The sequence below is a fragment of the Scyliorhinus canicula genome, chromosome 14 (assembly GCF_902713615.1).
Source record: "Scyliorhinus canicula chromosome 14, sScyCan1.1, whole genome shotgun sequence".
Classification (NCBI taxonomy): Eukaryota; Metazoa; Chordata; class Chondrichthyes; order Carcharhiniformes; family Scyliorhinidae; genus Scyliorhinus; species Scyliorhinus canicula.
In genome coordinates this window covers 63,070,632-63,086,958 of record NC_052159.1, presented here as the reverse complement: position 1 = coordinate 63,086,958, position 16,327 = coordinate 63,070,632, and positions in this window count along the sequence as shown.

The following is a 16,327-nucleotide window of genomic DNA, read 5'->3' as shown; positions in this document are numbered from 1 at the left end:
TCTGCTGCCCCGTCTGTCACTGCTCCCCCTCTGTCACTGCTCCCACTCTGCCGCTGCTCCCCCTCTGCTCCCCCTCTGCTCCCCCTCTGCTGCTGCTCCCACTCTGCCGCTGCTCCCACTCTGCCGCTGCTCCCCCTCTGCTGCTGCTCCCCCTCTGCCGCTGCTCCCCCTCTGCCGCTGCTCCCCTCTGTCACTGCTCCCCCTCTGCTGCTGCTCCCCCTCTGCTCTCCCTCTGCCGCTGCTCCCACTCTGCCGCTGCTCCCACTCTGCCGCTGCTCCCCCTCTGCCGCTGCTCCCCCTCTGCCGCTGCTCCCCCTCTGCCGCTGCTCCCACTCTGCCGCTGCTCCCCCTCTGCCCCCCCTTCTGCTGCTCCCCCTCTGCCGCTGCTCCCCCTCTGCCGCTTCTCTCCCTCTGCTCCCCCTCTGCCGCTTCTCCCCCTCTGCTCCCCCTCTGCCGCTGCTCCCCCTCTGCTCCCCCTCTGCTCCCCCTCAGCCGCTGCTCCCCCCCTGCACCCCTCTGCCGCTGCTCCCCCTCTGCCGCTGCTCCCCCCGCCCCTGCCCCCCTCTGCCGCTGCTCCCCCTCTGCCGCTGCTCCCCCTCTGCTGCTGCTCCCCCTCTGCCACTGCTCCCCCTCTGCTGCTGCTCCCCCTCTGCCACTGCTCCCCCTCTGCTGCTGCTCCCCCTCTGCTGCCCCGTCTGTCACTGCTCTCCCTCTGTCACTGCTCCCCCTCTGTCACTGCTCCCCCTCTGCTGCTGCTCCCCCTCTGCTGCCCCGTCTGTCACTGCTCCCCCTCTGTCACTGCTCCCCCTCTGCCGCTGCTCCCCCTCTGTCACTGCTCCCACTCTGCCGCTGCTCCTCCTCTGCTCCCCCTCTGCTCCCCCTCTGCTGCTGCTCCCACTCTGCCGCTGCTCCTCCTCTGCTCCCCCTCTGCTCCCCCTCTGCTGCTGCTCCCACTCTGCCGCTGCTCCCACTCTGCCGCTGCTCCCCCTCTGCTGCTGCTCCCCCTCTGCTGCCCCGTCTGTCACTGCTCCCCCTCTGCCGCTGCTCCCCCTCTGCTCCCCCTCTGCTGCTGCTCCCCCTCTGCTGCCCCGTCTGTCACTGCTCCCCCTCTGTCACTGCTCCCCCTCTGCCGCTGCTCCCCCTCTGCTCCCCCTCTGCTGCTGCTCCCCCTCTGCTGCCCCGTCTGTCACTGCTCCCCCTCTGTCACTGCTCCCACTCTGCCGCTGCTCCCCCTCTGCTCCCCCTCTGCTCCCCCTCTGCTGCTGCTCCCACTCTGCCGCTGCTCCCACTCTGCCGCTGCTCCCCCTCTGCCGCTGCTCCCCCACTGCCGCTGCTCCCCCTCTGCCGCTGCTCCCCCTCTGCTGTCCCCTCTGTCACTGCTCCCACTCTGCCGCTGCTCCCCCTCTGCTGCTGCTCCCCCTCTGCTGCCCCGTCTGTCACTGCTCCCCCTCTGTCACTGCTCCCACTCTGCCGCTGCTCCCCCTCTGCTCCCCCTCTGCTGCTGCTCCCCCTCTGCTGCCCCGTCTGTCACTGCTCCCCCTCTGTCACTGCTCCCACTCTGCCGCTGCTCCCCCTCTGCTCCCCCTCTGCTCCCCCTCTGCTGCTGCTCCCACTCTGCCGCTGCTCCCACTCTGCCGCTGCTCCCCCTCTGCCGCTGCTGCCCCCACTGCTCCCCCTCTGCCACTGCTCCCACTCTGCCGCTGCTCCCCCCCTGCCACTGCTCCCACTCTGCCGCTGCTCCCCCTCTGCTCCCCCTCTGCTCCCCCTCTGCTGCTGCTCCCCCTCTGCTGCTGCTCCCCCTCTGCCGCTGCTCCCCCACTGCCGCTGCTCCCCCTCTGCTGTCCCCTCTGTCACTGCTCCCCCTCTGCTGCTGCTCCCCCTCTGCCGCTGCTCCCCCTCTGCTCTCCCTCTGCCGCTGCTCCCCCTCTGCTCTCCCTCTGCCGCTGCTCCCCCCTGCCGCTGCTCCCCCTCTGCCGCTGCTCCCACTCTGCCGCTGCTCCCCCTCTGCCCCCCCTTCTGCTGCTCCCCCTCTGCCGCTGCTCCCCTCTGCCGCTGCTCCCCCTCTGCTGCTGCTCCCCCTCTGCCGCTTCTCCCCCTCTGCTCCCCCTCTGCCGCTGCTCCCCCTCTGCTCCCCCTCTGCTCCCCCTCTGCTGCTGCTCCCCCTCTGCCGCTTCTCCCCCTCTGCTCCCCCTCTGCCGCTGCTCCCCCTCTGCCGCTGCTCCCCCTCTGCTCCCCCTCTGCTCCCCTCTGCTGCTGCTCCCCCCCTGCACCCCTCTGCCGCTGCTCCCCCTCTGCTCCCCCTCTGCCGCTGCTCCCCCCCTGCACCCCTCTGCCGCTGCTCCCCCTCTGCCGCTGCTCCCCCCGCCCCTGCCCCCCTCTGCCGCTGCTCCCCCTCTGCCGCTGCTCCCCCTCTGCCGCTGCTCCCCCTGTGCTGTCCCCTCTGTCACTGCTCCCCCTCTGCTGCTGCTCCCCCTCTGCCGCTGCTCCCCCTCTGCTCTCCCTCTGCCGCTGCTCCCCCTCTGCCGCTGCTCCCACTCTGCCGCTGCTCCCACTCTGCCGCTGCTCCCCCTCTGCCCCCTCCTTCTGCTGCTCCCCCTCTGCCGCTGCTCCCCCTGTGCTGTCCCCTCTGTCACTGCTCCCCCTCTGCTGCTGCTCCCCCTCTGCCGCTGCTCCCACTCTGCCGCTGCTCCCACTCTGCCGCTGCTCCCACTCTGCCGCTGCTCCCCCTCTGCCCCCTCCTTCTGCTGCTCCCCCTCTGCTGCTGCTCCCCCTCTGCCGCTGCTCCCCCTCTGCTCCCCCTCTGTTCCCCCTCTGCCGCTGCTCCCCCTCTGCCGCTGCTGCCCCCTCTGCCGTCGCTCCCTCTGCCGCTGCTCCCCCTCTGCCGGTGCTCCCACTCTGCTGCCCCCTCTGCCGTTGCTCCCTCTGCCGCTGCCCACTCTCTGCTGTACCCTCTGATGTTGCCGCCCCTGATCTGATGCCCCTCCTCTGCTGCGGCTCCCTCCTTCGTGACTAATGCCAAGCTACCGACCTCTCAAGAATACCCTCCTTTTGCTGCTGCTGGTCATATTGATCCTTGTCTGTGATCCAGTCTACGACAAAGTGTCACACATCCTGCTGCGAGTCAGAAAGCCCTAGAAAGCAAACTCTTTGCAAAAAATACTGTGAAAAAACACTCACTTTAGGAAGCAGTGGTAAGTATTTATTGTAGTATTTATATAAGTTTGATTTGGGCCGCAGAGTTGCCATGACGTTCTCGCCTTGTTTTCACTGGCAGGTATGAGGAAGTCAGAGAAAGCTATGGATGCCCTGTTAAATTTAAAAGTGAATTGAAATATCGATTCTATTGAGCAATTGGCATACGTCAATCGACAGCCTGCTTCACACAAACAACCTATCGTGAATGTATATTGCTTAATTCACACTGTATAGCGTTGTGTCCTTGTGGGCTCTGTCTGTGAGCCGTTGTGCGGCTCTGCCCACAGGGGGAGATGAGGACCTTGTACAGTGCTCCACCCTCGGCTCCGCCCATGGCTCCACCCATGGCCCCTCCCACTACTGGAAGTATAATTGGCTGCAGTCTTGTGAGTCTGCCCTCAGTTCTTCTGGTCGCAGGCAGGCTCAGTTGTAAGTCTATTAAAGCCACAGTTTACTTCCTCTCGTGTCTCGAGTGAATTGATGGTTACATCAATTTAATAGACTTAGAAAAACCACCATGGAATCAGCCCTCAAACCTGATCGACTGGAACTCGACCCGCAGGCTGCAGAAGTGAAGTAAATCTTTCTACACTGGCTTCTGTGCTTCAAGGCCTACCTGGCTGCGTCGACTACCTCCACTACTACTGAAGAGCAGAAACTCAGTCTACTGCACACACGGGTGAGCCGTCGCATCTCTACGCAACTCAATAGTACCGACTCATACACCGAGGCCCTCGCTATACTCGACTGACTAAACGTACGGCCTGTAAATGAAGTCTACGCGCAGCATATTTTCGCTACCCGCCACCAGCGCCCCGCAGAGTCGCTGGAGGACTACTTGCATGATTTAAAAGCCCTTGCATGGGAATGTAACTTTCAGGCTGTAACTGCCTCCCAGCCTATGGAACTCGCTGTCTGTGATGTGTATGTTGCAGGGGTCCGGTCTAACTACGTGCGCCATGTCTCTCGAAAAAGAGGCCCAGAACTTGGAGGACACAGTAGCGCTAGCAACCTCAATGGAGGTCGCATTTCAAAGTCTGAACTCGTTCCCTGCAGACCACACGACCCCATCATGGACCCGAGACTGCCCCAGGCCTGCGCCTTGCGGCCACCCACCCACTATGGAGTGCCGGTGTGCCATTTTTGCGGTGAGCCCCAACACCCATGGCAGCACTGCCCGGCCCGCAACGTGACCTGCAGCAGCTGCGATCGAAAAGAACATTATGCTAAGGTATGCCTGTCTAAATCGAAACCCGCTGTCCAGAGCAATCGCTCCCCCAACTCGCAGGCCCACAGACCCCGCAATGTTGCAGCGTGTCTGCCGACTCTGCCTCCACCCGGCATGTGCGACTCATGGGAGCCGCCTTCTTGGCAATCCTCCCCCACGCGGCCGGCCATGTGCGAGTCATGGTGGCCGCCATCTTGGGCGCCATCTTCCTCGCCGCCCGCCACGTGCAATCAACGGGGGCCGCCATTTTGTCCATCACCCGATATTCATCTCGACGACTACGGCCTCCGTGGACTGTCATCACTGGGCCACTCCAGCACTGCTGATCAAGCCACTGACTACCCACAACTCAACGCAGTCACTTTGGACCAGTCGCGGCCACAGCACCTCAGGAGCTCGATGATGTCCGTTCAGGTTAACGGATACAAGACACCGTGCCTCTTCGACTCTGGGAGCACTGAGAGCTTCGTACATCCAGACCTGGTAAGACGCTGTTCGCTCCCTATCTTCCCTGCACGGGTTCGCACTCGGTCCAAATACAAGGCCGCACTGTTGCGACCCTAACAATACAGGACGCCATCTACTCTAATTTCCAGCTGTATGTACTCCTAGACCTCTGCGCCCCACTCCTACTTGGGCTCGATTTTCAATGCAATCTTAGAAGCCTCACACTCAGCTTTGGTGGATCCCTTCCCCCTCTCACTATATGCAGCTTAGCGACTCTAAAAATCGACTCCCCTCCACTCTTCGCTAATCTCACTGCTAACTGCAAACCCATAGCCACTCGCAGCAGGCGGTACAGCCTGCAGGACAGGGTATTTATTAGAGCCGAAGTCCAGCGGCTCCTATGTGAGGGAGTCATAGAGGCCAGTTATAGCCCCTGGAGAGCTCAGGTGGTGGTCATCAAGACCGGGGAAAGTTCTGGATGGTGGTTGATTACAGCCAGACCATTAACCGGTTCACGCACCTCGATGCGTACCCCATCCCCCGGATTGCAGACATGGTCAACCAGATCGCCCCGTACCGCATATTCTCCACGGTGGATTTGAAGTCTGCATACCACCAGCTCCCAATCCGCCCGGAGGACCGCCACTACACGGCGTTCGAGGCAGATGGCCGCCTCTTCCATTTCCTCCGGGCTCCCTTTGGCGTCACGAATGGGGTTTCGGTGTTCCAACGAGCAATGGACCGAATGGTGGACCAGTATGGGCTGTGGGCCACATTTCCGTACCTGGATAACGTCACCATCTGCGGCCATGACCAGCAGGACCACGATGCCAACCTCCACCGATTTCTCCAAACCGCCCAGAAACTCAATCTCACCTACAATAAGGAGAAATGCGTTTTCCGCACAACCAGACGAGTCATCCTCGGCTATGTCGTGGAAAACGGAGTCCTGGGCCCTGATCCGGACCGCATGCGCCCCCTCTTACAACTCCCTCTCCCCCATTGTTCCAGGGCCCTCAAGAGGTGCCTTGGACTTTTCTCCTATTACGCCCAGTGTGTCCCCCAGTATGCAGACAAAGCCTGCCCACTATTTAAGACCACACTCTTCCCACTGTCAGCCGAGGCCCGCCAGGCCTTCAACTGCATCAAGGAGGACATCGCCAAAGTCGCCATGCGGGCGGTGGATGAATCCGTCCCCTTTCAGGTGGAGAGCGACGCCTCAGAGGTTGCTGTCACCGCCACTCTGAACCAGGCAGGGAGACCAGTAGCTTTCTTCTCCCGAACCCTCTCCGCTTCGGAACTTCGACACTCCTCAGTCGAAAAAGAAGCTCAGGCCATTGTGGAAGCCGTACGGCACTGGAGGCACTACCTCGCAGGTAGGAGGTTTACCCTCATCAACGACCAGAGATCAGTTGCCTTCATGTTCAACAACTCGCAATGGGGCAAAATAAAAAACGATAAAATCTTGAGGTGGAGGATCGAACTCTCCACCTATAATTATGACATCACATATCGGCCGGGGAAACTCAAGGAGCCCCCAGATGCCCTGTCCCGCGGCACATGCGCCAGCGCGCAAAACGAACGATTACAGGCTATCCACAATGACCTCTGCCACCCGGGGGTCACCCGGCTCGCCCAGTACATCAAAGTCGGAATCTGCCTTTCTCCACCGAGGAGGTAAAAGCCATCACCAGGGATTGCCCAATCTGCGCGGAGTGCAAACCGCACTTCTATAGACCAGATAAGGCCCACCTTGTAAAAGATTCCCGGCCCTTTGAACGCCTGAGCATCAATTTCAAAGGGCCACTCCCTTCGACCAATCGAAATGTGTACTTCCTCAACGTCATAGACGAATTCTCCCGTTTTCCGTTTGCCATCCTATGCCCCGATATGACCTCCCACACAGTCATCAGAGCCCTGCACAATGTCTTCACCCTGTTCGGCTTCCCCAGCTACGTACACAGCGACAGGGGTTCATCCTTCATGAGCGACGAGCTGCGTCAGTACCTGCTCGACAAGGGCATCGCCTCGAGCACCGTCCTACTGACCCTCCGGTCCAGGAACCTCCCGATCTCCCACTGGCAGGCGATCCTCCCCGACGCGCTCCATGCAATTAGGTCCCTCCTGTGCACAGCCACTAACCGGACCCCTCACAAGCGATTATTTGTTTTCCCTAGGGGCATTACCATGGGGACTTCGCTCCCATCTTGGTTGAGGACACCGAGCCCAGTTCTCCTCCGGAAGCACGTCCGGACACATAAAATGGACTCATGAGTAGAGAGGGTACTACTGCTACACTCTAACCCACACTACGCTTTTATAGAGCACCCCGACGACCGTCAGGACACCGTTTCCCTCCGGGACCTGGCGCCTGCAGGATCCACCACCACCACCACCACCACTGCTGATGTACCCCTCACACTACACCCCACCCAACCCCCCACGCCCTGCGCCCCCACGCCTACAGGTTTCCTGCGCCCCCCTTCGCCCGTCGCACCGGTCAGGAACGAAGCTCTGAACGAACCACCCCCGGAGTCCACCCTCAGATCCACACCGCCCGTCAGCACACAGCCATCCAAAGAGGCTTCAACCCCAGTGCTCCGCCAATCCCAGCGGACGACTCGGCCACCGGACCGGCTCAATCTGTAGACCCGTCACCCCCGCTGGACTTGATTTTTTTACAGGGGGTGAATGTGGTGAATGTATATTGCTTAATTCACACTATATAGCATTGTGTCCTTGTGGGCTCTGTCTATGAGCCGTTGCGCGGCTCTGCCCACGGGGGGAGATGAGGAGCTTGTACCGGGCGCCACCCTTGGCTCCGCCCATGGCTCCGACCATGGCCCCTCCCACTCCCGGAAGTCTAAAATGCTGCAGTCTTGTGAGTCTGCCCTCAGTTCTTCTGGTCGCAGGCAGGCTCAGTTGTAAGTCTATTAAAGCCACAGTTTACTTCCTCTCGTGTCTCGAGTGAATTGATGGTCACATCACAACCTAACTCACCTGGTTTAAACATGTAAGTTAGTGAGTGGGAACCAGTTTGCTGACCCGCTCGCATTTTTGGCTGTTTGATCACCACCTCAGCCCCCACCCCCTCCATCCACACCACCCCTCACCCCCCTGCGCCCTGACCCACCCCCCCCCCCCCTCAAACCACCTACCTCCAAACCCACTCGAGGTTAATTTTGGGGCTCTCCAACAATTCCCCAACGAATCATAAGCAGCTCAATGGAGTCACCCAAAGCACATATTACATTGTGTATCGGCATCCTGCTTCAGGTTTCTCACAAGAATTCCTCATGACTGTCGAGCTATGGGGGATGGTGATAAATAGACATATTCACAGGGAAGGATGGATAATCAGTGGGCCCGTTACACTAGGCTGCTTTCACATGTCTCAGCAGATGAGAGTTATCGAGCATTGCCAAAGATCTGGGAGCAAGTCAACTGTTTTCCCTCCTGGAGAACAATGCATGTCACAAAAACACTTTAGTGATGAAAAATGTTGACAGCAATATAGTAACTGCTTGTAGGGATTTGATTTTTAAAATTGAAATTATAGCTACAATACATCTTCAACTATATTCTTCTACCATGTCGGGAAATTTGCATTTAAATTTGCAGTATGACATTTGATTGCTTGCTATTTAGTTTTAACTGACTGAGCACTACACTTATTTAGAAATTATTGCTGTCTATCAGCTTCAAATGATTTAAGGGTGTAAGGAATGCCACATGGTTATAAGCACACCACACACTGGACAGCCATATTGTGGAATGTGCAGGCATTTTTGAAAGAGGTTTGATTCAGCACCCTGGTTCTGGGTGTGTTCATGAACTGTTTACCGGACAAATACTGTACATTTTTAGTGTACGAAATATCCTTACAATATATGACCACCTCAGTAAGTCCGGCAGTATGTCTCAGGCAATGTGATGTCCATGCCAACAATTCCAAGGAGCTTATGGGAGGTTCTGAAGAGTCTACTTTATTCCAAGAAAGAGACAGTTGGAAGACAATAATCTTACTGCTTGGTAGCAGCACAGAGCATAGCAATTAATCAACTTCTAGATCATTATCACTTTGTTGTTTTTTTCCTGCCACTTCTGATTTCATGAGACTTTGTAATAACTGAGCTGTTGCTCCTTTCCTCTCCCTATTGCTAACTCCACCGGTGCTAATGGATTTCCCTGAGGAATACCAACACAGGTTCGCTTTTTGGAGGAGAAACTCCGGCAGAGATGTCAGGCGTCAAAAGAGATATTCTGTACTGACCCTCCAACGCTGTCATATGAACAAACAACATTTTTAGAGACTTTTCTAGCACAGGCACAAGGCTCCAACTCTCAAAATCTGTTATATTCACAGATATTCATCCAATGCTCTGCTCCAGATGTATGATCCTGCACCAAGCCCTGCCCGCCACCCCCCCCCCCATTATCCAGATGTTCAGTCAATAACTTTGACTCTTGATTCCCTAATATTGTAAATATTTCCTCCTTCTCGTGTCCTCAGTCACTGTTTTCGCTGTATGAATTGGCTCCAGGGAAACTCTGTACCCCTCTTGGTTTGTTCCCTGCTCACTGGCCACTCCCACAGTGGCCGAGGTGGTGTTCCAGCAGGGTGAGAAGACACACATGGGGTGGTTATCCGCGTGGGGCAGATGCGGTCCTGGTGTCACAGCCCAATTGACTAATGTGAAACAAAAACCCAAATTTGTACAAGCAATAAATTCATTGTTCTTCACCAAATAAAGTACAATCATGGCGCAGCAAGATCATTCCTGCTTTAAAGGGCCAGGCCCCAAATTGCAATTATGGTAAATCTTTGGAACCTTTTCCATTGCAAAGTGTCTGGAAGCACTGAGGAAGTTTGAGGCATTTTAATGAACTCTAAGTAAGTGACTTGTGCGTACAAAGGCTGGAGCCGCTTTGGGGGCAGCATCTCTGGGTCTGTGCCACCCCAGGGAGATGGAGCACTGGCTGTGGACAAGCCCCAGGCGATACCCTCTGCCAATTTGGAGCTGGATTCCTTCATGATCCTTGATAGGAGACTATCTTGCAGGCCTGCCAATGCACCCAATGTTCATGCCTATTCAGCAGTCTCCTTTATGTTGCCCATCAAGAACCTCATCTGAGTCTTCTGTAGCAGAACATGTCTGTCACCTTGGTCTCTGCTGAGCTGGAAACAAACCATCTTTTACCCCGGCCTGGCTGCAAGTCACTCATGCCCAAATCATTTGGCATGTGTTCATACCTACTCTATAATAGACTCCAAGGTATGTGCAGTGGCAGTGCCTGAGCTGCTGCTTGTGACGGTTACATGCATCCCTGGTGAACTGAAGGATCTATTTCTGTACTATTATATTCTGTGTTAACATTCATTTTATACTAATACATGCTAATTGCAGGGCTGGACGCTCTGTACATTAATTATGAATTGTCAGAATTCTATATCTGCTGCCTCTGAAACCGGTAAATTCAAAGTGCCTTCAGCTGGTCCCTCCATGGTAGTCACAGCCGAAGCTAAAAGACATCTGCATCACTTGCAGTTCTTTAATTGGTTGTGCAACCATCAAGTGCTTCCCCTTGGCTACAGTAGCACATAATAATAGCACGGAAATTCACAAGCAAGTAGAAATCGTACCAAGAAGTACATTAAACACTGTAATGAATACAGTGTAAAACAGTGTAAAATACTTCAGTATTAAAAATCATCCTAGGATTTCTTCAGAGCTCCTCTTGTTCTGCTGCCACAATTTCATTGCAAACAGCATTTGTGCACATTAACCTTAGTTTCCATCATGCTCCTGGCATGGTTTTGGCAACAAAGTGCTAGTAGCTCCAGCAAAATCTTTGGCTCATGGCATCTATGAATCTATATAAAACGCTGATTTGTTGAAGTACCAAAGTATGACTGAACCTTAACTTTTGGACAGAATTATGGACAAGCCTTCCAGCCCTGGTGCAGTGCCACATAACAGTATAGAACCAATGGTGACATGTATACCAACAGAATACTTGAACACGGAAATCTGAATGCTTTCTGTTGTGTTACGATCCCCATGGAGACCCGTAACATCAAAAAATTAAACTTCCCAAACAATTCAATCAAGATTTCACTTTTAAAACATTTAATGTAACAGTCAAACTGAAATCAATTTAAAATAAACATAAATTAACAGGCAAATTATAGTCAATAGAAACTTTAAACAGCTGATTCAGAAGAGTAAGAGTTGACAAAAACCTTTAAGATTCTGAAGGGTACTAACAGGGTGGATGTAGAGGGGATGTTCACCTTGTCAGAGAATCTACAACTGGGGACCATCGTTTAAAAACAAGTGTGGCGCAATTCTCCGCACTCACGACGGTGCGGAGAATAGCGGGGTTCGTAAATGTTTACGGCCACGCTAGTCTGACGCCCTCCCGCTATTCTCCCCCCCCCCCCACCCCGCCTCCCGACACGAATCGCTGCCGCCGTTTTTTTACGGCCAGCAGCAATTCTCAGCTGGCCGATGGGCCGAAGTCCAAGCCCTTTACGGCTGTTTTTACGAACGGCAAAAACCTGGTCTGGCCGTTCGTAAAAACGGCCGTAAAGTCCTGATTTTGAAAACCATGGCACCGATTGGCACGGCAGTACCACGGCCGTGCCAAGGGTGCCATGGGCCCGCGATCGGTGCCCACCGATCGCGGGCAGCGGGTCCGATTCCCACGCACTCTTTGTCCTTCCGCCGCCCCGCTGTATCACTTCGCGGGGCGGCTGAGGGGCATCCCGGCCCGCGCATGCGCGGGTTTCGCGCAAATGCGCGATGACGTCATCCGCGCATGCGCGGGTTGGAGTCTTCCAATCTGCGCATGCGCGGCTGACGTCATGTGACGCGTCAGCCGGCGCAAACTCTGGCAAGCGGGCTTAACGAAATTCGTTAAGCCCGCGATGCCGGAGTTCACGGCCGCGGCATACTAGCCCCGACCGGGGACCAGAATCGGTTCCCGGTCGGGGAGGGGGAGGCTGGCGTCAAACCCGCCTGGATTTGACGCCAGCCTTATGATTTCTCCCTGTCTGGGAGAATCGCGCCTGTGGTTACTCATTTATGATAGATGAAGAAAAATCTTTTTTTCTCAGAGGGTTGTGTGTCTTTGGAACTCTCTTCCTCAAAAAGCAGGGAAACAGAATCTTTGAATACTTTTAAGGCAGAGTGTGGTCGTATGGCTAGAGGTACTACGGTACCTGGGAATGTGAGCTACCATTGGTGGAGAAGGCTCGCTGCTCATTGGCCCAAGTGTTTGCCTTTTCATTGGTCAAGACGTTAGGTAGCTCTGCCCAATGAGGCGGGGTATAAGAACCCGTATTTCCCAGCAGCCATCCTTCTTTCTGTTCTCGAGCTGCTGGGGAAACATCTTGTAGATTAAAGCCTTCAATTCGGACTACTCCTTCGTTTCAGTAGTTATTGATCGCGCATCACAGATAGATTTGTGATTAACAAGAGAGTGTGCAGGAATGTGAGGTTGAAGTTATAATCAGATCAGTCATGGTCCTATTGAATGGCAGAGCGGGCTCGAGGGGCCAAGTGGCCTACTCCTCATCTTAATTCATATGTCTGTATGTTTGTAATGAAGATTAGTCACACAGCTATCTTACGTAGCATTCTTAGCACCGCATGCAGTCCCGATCTCACAGCTCCATCATCCTCCAACAGAGTTGAACTACTCTTTGTCAGACAGGATATTATCCTGGGGCCTCACGGTAGCATGGTGGTTAGCATCAATGCTTCACAGCTCCAGGGTCCCAGGTTCGATTCCTGGCTGGGTCACTGTCTGTGTGGAGTCTGCACGTCCTCCCCGTGTGTGCGTGGGTTTCCTCCGGGTGCTCCGGTTTCCTCCCACAGTCCAAAGATGTGCGGGTTAGGTGGATTGGCCATGCTAAATTGCCCGTAGTGTAAGGTTAATGAGGGGATTGTTGGGTTACGGGTATACGGGTTACGTGGGTTTAAGTGGGGTGATCATTGTTCGGCACAACATCGAGGGCCGAAGGGCCTGTTCTGTGCTGTACTGTTCTATGTTCTAAGTAGCCTCCGACAACTGCTTTACTCCATCCAAATTCCATGGTTATGATTATCACAACCTCCTTTACCCGGGTCATGACAGCCCTGATTGTGCAGAATTCATCTGTCCACAGGACATGGTATGGTTGGCTCTGTAAAAACTACCCAGGTCTTCAGAATACCTAGTTGGCTCACACAGCTTTCTACATTTGGATCACTTCTGCTGGCTGTTGTCTGTTCTTGACCCAAACTGAAATTCAATATCCCAGCCTGTTTATTCTTCCCAACTAGCCTTTGTGTCCTTAGCAACTGGAGGTTCATTTCTCAGAAGCCTGATGTCACAGCAAGGAAATCCAATTAACAAATGTTCCCCCCCCCCCCCCCCCCCCCATCCTCAGAAACTGGTGGGAATCGAATAAAAATGGTAGAATATCTTCAGGGCATTGTACAACTTCTTTTCCAGCAAGGACAAGAGGCAGAATGAGAGAAGGCAATGCACTCGTGCATGGAGAGAAGCAATTCATTAATGTAGCTACAGGACACATTAGTCAAAAAGCAAAGAACAATCCAGCACAGGAACAGGCCCTTCGGCCCTCCAAGCCTGTACCGGCCATGATGCCACCCTTTGCCAAAACCCTCAGCACAAAGAACAATGCAGCCCAATACAGTCCTTGTTAGAACATAGGTGGTTAACTGTGTCAGAGGCCCTTTGGCACACAGCCCTCCAAAGTAATGGAAAATCATACACCCAGTGTGTCTCAGATTCTATGCCATGACACAGGCATCTAGGAGAAATATACAGCCAGTGTGCCTCAGTTGCTATGCCATGTTGCAGAAGTCTGGCAAATGGACACGTATGTTCCACTCAGAGCCTACTGTTATGATCCCAGTTGGACGGGAAGTTCCCAGAATGGAATCCAGGCTCGAAAGACTGTGGGCTGCATTCACCATCGGCAGGATCCTCCACTTCACCGGCAGTGAATTCACACCCGCGGAAACCCCATTGGACGGCTGAAGGGACAGAGGATCCTGCTGCTGGTATGGGTGCGCCACATTAGAAAAGGGGTGCGGCGGGACAGAGAATCCCACCCTGTAACTTTCACATTTTTTCAGAAAACTTGGAGGAACAGAGTCACAAGAGGGCCAATTAGCTTTTAACAATACAAAAAAGACATTTATTAAACATGAAAGAATCGATTACAATACAATACTCCTTCACTCCCACTTAACTTTACAAATATACACAGATTTAAAGGGTAACACAGGTTCCAAAATGTATCTTTTGCCACGATGTTCTTGGTAAACAACAGTCTCTGTGACCCAACAGGTTAACTGTGGTCAGATACACTGCACTCGAAAACAAAGTAGCAGATGCCACCTAATCGAATTTCTGTGAATTTCTCTTCCAATTCCCCCAGATGATTATTGCATTGTGAGCCAGCTGATCTCACTGGACCCTGGCTCCCACATGAGTGTTTCCAAACACCACTCCCAAAAAGGCACACCTTAGAATCGTCTTTCAAACAATGCTTTCCCTCGGTTTGTCCCAGCAAGGACCACTTCTAGGTTTCACAACTTTCCTTCCCGTATTCCTTTACCCTAAATATCCATGTGCTTTCAAGCTTTCACACAAACTCTCAGATCCATCCAACAATGGAAACTATTGCTCCAAAGACTTGATAAAGAACAACAACCTTACAATTGCTCAGACATCTCTGGCTTTTCCCTGCCCAATTTCACCCATGTCTGTATTTCTCAGTTCTGTATGTAACTTCAGCAAACAAGACCTTGCTCAAATGTCTATTACTTTCCATTACTTAGCTTCTAGATCTAGCTGTGCTTTACTCTCTAACACTTGCTTCCTTGCTCATTACTTCATTGCATTTTCTTCTGGCAGAGTTGTTCACTCTCCAGCTTCCTAGCTCCAATATTATGAAGTCAGTTCCTGGAGTGAGTCCAATCTGCCTCATGAGTTCATCTAGCCAGCAAAGGAGCCTCATTCTCTGATGGAAGCCGCATGCTGGGCCATCTGTTACAGCCCTAACCATATCACAACCCTAACCCTAACTCTATCACGGTAGCATAGTGGTTAGCACAGTTGCTTCAACGCTCCAGGGTCCCAGATTCGATTCCTGGCTTGGGTCTCTGCCTGTGCGGAGTCTGCACGTTCTCCCTGTGTCTGTGTGGGTTTCCTCCAGGTGCCCTGGTTTCCTCCCACAGTCCCAAGATGCGCAGGTTAGGTGGACTGGCCATGCTAAATTGCCCTTAGTGTCCAAAAAGGTTGGGTGGGGTTACTGGGTTACCGGGCTAGGTTGGAAGTGTGGACTTAAGTGGGGTGCTCTTTCCAAGGGCCGGTGCAGACCCGATGGGCCCAATGGCCTCCTTCTGCACTGTAAATTCTATGAAATCTATGAAACCTGGTGGCCATCATTAAAAGTCATTTCTCAAGTGACATGAGTCAGAAGTACAGTCAGAACACTCGTCACCTTGACAAGCACATTAATCTCACAGCCAACAGCAATGATGTCTGAGGCCGGCCTTTATATAGGACCCGGATGCAATCCATCCACCTCCACATCAGCCCCGTTTCCCCCTCAGTTCAGCTTCTGAAGACAGTGGGCCTGTTTCCAGACCAAGCCTATCTTCCTGGAATAAAAATACGGTGTAATGGAGGCAGGATTGCAAACCCGACTGGCTTCTCATTCCCTTTGACAAAGATTTGGATCTGCTCTCTGTTTCAGCTCAGGGAAGATTTAAAAAAAGATAGGCTTCAAAATCATTTCATCGCAGATGGGTCACACATACTTTCTCACAAGAAAAAATTCCACATATACTTTCAGCAAATGCGATCTGTCCATTCATTCAATCTAAGGATTTCCATTGTTCTTTTAAATATTGCCAGGTAGCTGGTGTTTTTTTCCCTCTGTGAATGTGCATGAGGGAGGCGACAAGGTATGTTTATGTCCCATCCAAATGCCTTCCAAGCAGAAAGGCAATAGAAATTTCAAATTCTTTCACATATGGTTAGACACAAAAAACTAATTGCTCCCAAAGCATATTGCAACAGCATGGAATTTCTGCTTGCTGTTTGATTCTTTTTGGAATACTTGCAAAACCCAATCATCTCTCTGTACCATGGCAACGAGCATCTGACTGATGAGCTGGAACACAAGTAGCCTTTACATGCTAACCATGTTATTGTCCAGCCTTTGAACAAGTCTTGCCCTTTTCCACTTTCTGACAGCTTTATTACTGATAGTCTCCGGCTTGTGAAGTCATTTCACCTCAAGCACCCATCAATCAATTGAGCACAGCATCAATGGATATTCTTGCCAAAAGATGAATGATTGTTAATGGTATAAATATAAATCCTGACAGCTTTCAGCGTTTTCAATATCTTGCCTGCCACCTTGGTATT